This window comes from Mus caroli, unplaced genomic scaffold (assembly GCF_978045245.1).
Source record: "Mus caroli unplaced genomic scaffold, Mus_caroli_1 scaffold_1, whole genome shotgun sequence".
NCBI classification, from domain to species: domain Eukaryota; kingdom Metazoa; phylum Chordata; class Mammalia; order Rodentia; family Muridae; genus Mus; species Mus caroli.
The window spans coordinates 104,076,770-104,082,061 of NW_028227256.1; positions in this window are offsets into that span (position 1 = coordinate 104,076,770).

Genomic DNA, 5,292 nt, shown 5'->3' on the forward strand with positions numbered 1-5,292 from the left:
TGAAGGAGCTGAATGGGTTTGCAACCCAATAGGAGGAACAATAATATCAACCAACCAGACTCCCCCCCCCCCCGATCTCTAAAACACCAACAAACGATACACATGGAAGGACTCATGGCTCCAACTGCCTTTGTAGCAGAGGATGGCCTTGTCTGGCATCAGTGGAGGGCCCCTTGGTCCTGTGAAGGCTTGAGGGTCAGCATAGTGGAATGTTAGTGTGGTGAGCAGAAGTGTATGGATCTTTGGCAGAGCACCCTCATAGAAACAGGAAAGAGGGGGGATGGCAAAGGGAGTTTGCAGAGGGGAAATAGAGAAGAGGGATAAATTTGAAATGTAAATAAATAAAATAACCAATTAAAATGAAATAAAGAACATAAGAATTTTCTCAATATTTGCACATTATTAAAACTTCCTTTATGATTCACTATGAACAAAATTTAGTTGGAGGAATAAAACATATTCTGCTAATGCTGCTGAGATACCTGTTAAATTTCATAGAAGTAGCTAGAAAGCTAGAACAATCAAGAAATAAAGGCCAGATCTGAAATTAATGAAACAGAAAGGAAAAGAAAAACACACAGAATCAATTAAACAAAGATTTGGTGCTTTGAAAGCAAAACCAGTTTAACAAGCACTTTGCTAAACTAGCCAAAGAAAAAAGAAGACTCAATACAATTAAGAACACCGAGGATGCCTGATTATCACAAGTTCTTGCTGCCCTCAATATATGTGATTGGAGCCTGTACTTCCTATAATCCCAGTTGATTCAGGACTCCTCAGAGTCCAGCTTTCTCTGTGATCCTTTGAATGTGGGCTCCTGTGAACCTGAGATTCTGGGTGTGTCAGAGTTTTTGGCAGTCAAGCTTCTTCTGAGACCCTGAAGAACTCAAGAAAATGGACTCCAGAAAACCAAATAACCCCATTCAAAAATGGGGCACAGAGCAAAACAAAGAATTCTCAACTGAGGAACATGAAATCGCTGAGAAACACCTGAAAAAATGTTCAACATCCTTAATGATCAGGGAAATGCAAATCAAAACAACACTGAGATTCCACCTCATACCAGTCAGAATGGCTAAGATCAAAAATTCAGGTGACAGCAGATGCTGGCAAGGATGTGGAGAAAGAGGAACACTCCTCCATTGTTGGTGGGATTGCAAGCTTGTACAACCACTCTGGAAACCAGTCTGGCAGTTCCTCAGAAAATTGGACATAGTACTACCAGAGGATCCAGCAATACTTCTCCTGGGCATATTTCCAGAAGATGTTCCAACTGGTAATAAGAACGCATGCTCCACTATGTTCATAGCATAAGAACCCAGATGTCCCTCAACAGAGGAATAGATACAGAAACTGTTTTACATTTACACAGTGGAGGACTACTCACCAAATAAAAGCAATGAATTTATGAAATACCTAGGCAAATGGATGGATTTGGAGGGTGTCATCCTGAGTAGGTAACCCAGCCACAAAAGAACTCACATGATATGCACTCAATGAAAATTGGATATTAGCCCAAAAATGTAAAATAACCAAGATAAAATTTGCAGAGCACATGAAACTCAAAAAGAATGAAGACCAAAGTGTGGACACTGCCCCTTCTTAGAATTGGGAACAAAACACCCATGGAAAGACTTACAGTGACAAAGTTTGCAGATGAGACAAAAGGATGGACCATCCAGAGACTACCACACCCAGGGGTCAATCTGAAAATCAGCCACCAAATGCAGACACTTTTGCATATGCCAGCAGGATTTTGCTGAAAAGACCCTGATATAGCTGTCTCTTGTGAGGCTATGCCAGTGCCTGGCAAACACAGAAGTGGATGCTCACAGTCAGCTATTGGATGGAACACAAGTCCCCCAGTGGAGGAGCTAGAGACAGTACCCAAGGAGCTGAAGGGGTCTGCAACCCTATAGGTGGAAAAACAATATGAACTAACCAGTATCCCTAGAGCTCCTGTCTTTAGCTGCATATGTAGCAGAAGATGGCCTAGTTGGCATTCATTGGGAAGTGAGGCCCCTAGGTCTTGCAAACTTTATATGCCCTAGTACAGGGCAACACCAGTGCCAAGAAGTAGGAGTGGCTTGGTGAGGGGGTGGGTATAGGGGAGTTTCAGGATAGCATTTGAAATGTAAATGAAGTAACTACCTAATACAAATTCGAAAAAACAAACCAATCAAACAAACAAACAACAACAACAACAAAAACAATGAGGATGCATGAAGCAGATACTACTGTAGTCTAGACAATCATTAGGTGACCTTTTAAAAGTTAACTGTAATCCCCATCAAAATTCCAACTCAATTCTTCAATGAATTAGAAAGGGCAATTTGCAAATTCATCTGGAATAACAAAAAACCTAGGATAGCAAAAACTCTTCTCCAGGATAAAAGAACCTCTGGTGGAATCACCATGTCTGACCTAAAGCTGTACTACAGAGCAATTGTGATTAAAAAAAAAAAAACCTGCATGGTACTGGTATATCTACAGACAAGTAGACTAATGGAATAGAACTGAAGACCTAGAAATGAACCCACATACCTATGGTCACTTGATCTTTGGCGAGGGAGCTAAAACCATTCAGTGGAAAAAAGACAGCATTTTCAACAAATGGTGCTGGCACAACTGGCAGTTACCATGTAGAAGAATGCGAATTGATCCATTCTTACCTCCTTGTACTAAGGTTAAATCTAAGTGGATCAAGGAACTTCACATGAAACCAGAGACACTGAAATTCATAGAGGAGAAAGTGGGGGAAATTCTTGAAGTTATGGGCACAGGGGAAAAATTCCTGAATAGAACAGCAATGGCTTGTGTTGTAAGATAGAGAATTGACAAATGGAACCTCATAAAATTGCAAAGTTTCTGTAAGGCAAAAGACACTGTCAATAAGACAAAAGGGCCACCAACAGATTTGGAAAGGATTTTTACCAATCCTAAATCAGATAGGGGATGAATGTCCAATATATATAAAGAACTCAAGAAGGTGGACTCCAGAAAATCAAATAATCCCATTAAAAATGGGGCTCAGAGCTGAACAAAGAATTCTCACCTGAGGAATACTGAATGGCTAAGAAGCACATGAAAAACTGTTCAGCATCCTTAATCATCAGGGAAATGCAAATTAAAACAATCCTGAGATTCCACCTCACACCAGTCAGAATGTCTAAGATCAAAAATTCAGGTGACAGCAGATGCTGGCAAGGATGTGGAGAAAGAGTAACACTCCTTCATTGTTGGTGGGATTGGAAGCTGGTACAACCACTCTGGAAATCAGTTTGGCAGTTCCTCAGAAAATTGGACATAATACTACCAGAGGATCCAACAATACTTCTCCTGGGCATATATCCAGAAGATGTTCCAACCGGTAAGAAGGACACATGCTCCACTATGTTCATAGCAGTCTTATTTATAATAGCCAGAACCTGGAAAGAACCCAGATGTCCTTCAACATAGGAATGGATACAGAAAATGTGGTACATTTACAAAATGGAGTACAGAGTACTCTGCTATTAAAAAGAATGAATTTATGAAATTCCTAGGCAAATGGATGGACCTGGAGGGTATCATCCTGAGTGAGGTAACCCAATCACAAAAGAACTCACATGATATATATTCAGTGATAACTGGATATTAACCCAGAAACTTAGAAGACCCAAGTTACAAGTCGCAAAACACATGAAATTCAAGAAGAACGAGACCAAAGTGTGGACACTTTGCCCCTTCTTAGAATTGGGAACAAAACACCCATGGAAGGAGTTACAGAGTCAAAGTTTAGAGCTGAGAGGAAAGGATGGACCATTTAAGACTGCCACACCCAGTGATCCATCCCATAATCAGCCTCCAAAAGCAGTCACCATCTCATATGCCAGCAAGATTTTGCTGAAAAGACCCTGATATAGCTGTCTCTTGTGAGGCTATGCCAGTGCCTGTCAAACACAGAAGTGGATGCTCACATTCAGCTATTGAATGGAACACAGGGGAGGTATTGCTGGATCCTCCGGTAGTACTATGTCCAGTTTTCTGAGGTACCACCAGACTGATATCCAGAGTGGTTGGACAAGCTTGCAATCCCACCAGAAATGGAGGAGTGTTCCTCTTTCTACACATCTTTGCCAGCATCTGCTGTCACCTGAATTTGTGATCCTAGCCATTCTGACTGTGTGAGGTAGAATCTTAGGGTTGTTTTGATTTGCATTTAGGATGATTAAGGATGTTAAACATTTTTTCAAATGCTTCTTAGCTCTTCGGTATTCTATAGTTGAGAATTCCTTGTTTATCTTTGTACCCCAGTTTTTAATCGAGTTATTTGAATTTCTGGAGTTCAGCATCTTAAGCTCTTTGGATATATTGGATATTAGTCCCATATCAGATTTAGGACTGGTAAAAATTCTTTCTGAATCTGTTGGTGGCCTTTTTGTCTTATTGACAGTGTCTTTTGCCTTACAGAAACTTTGCAATTTTATGAGGTCCCATTTGTTGATTCTTGATCTTACAGCACAAGCCATTGCTGTTCTGTTCAGGAAAATTTCCGCTCTGCCCATATATTTGAGGGTTTTCCCCACTTTCTCTTCTATAAATTTTAGTGTCTCTGGTTTTATGTGGAGGTCTTTGATCTACTTACACTTGAGCTTTGTCCAAGGAGATAAGAATGGATCAATTACATTCTTCTACATGATAATTGCCAGTTGTGCTGGCACCATTTGTTGAAAATGCTTTTTCCACTGGATGGTTTTAGCTCCCTTGTCAAAAATAAAGGGACCATAAGTGTGTGGATTTATGTCTGGGTCTTCAATTCTATTCCATTGATCTACCTGTCTGTAGGTGTACCAGTACCATGCAGTTGTTTTCTTTTTGTTTTGTTTTTGGGTTTTTTTTTTTTATCACAATTGCTCTGTTGTACAGCTTGAGGTCAAGCATGGTGATTTCCCAAGAAGTTCGTTTATTGTTGAGAATAGTTTTTGCTATTCTGGATTTTTTGTTATCCCAGATGAATTTGCAAATTGCCCTTTCTAATTCAGTAAAGAAATTAATTGGAATTTTGAAGGGGATTGCATTGAATCTGTACATTGCTTTTGGGGAAGATAGCCACTTTGTCTATATTAATCCTGTGTTCTTGGATTTAGTTTTTGAGGACTTTATTGAGTATTTTTGCATCGATATTCATAAGGTAAATTGGTCTGAAGTTCTCTTTCTTTGTTGTGTCCTTGTGTGGTTTAGGTATCATCTTGAGTATATATATATATATCAATGGATACATGGATAAAGAAATACATACATATATACATA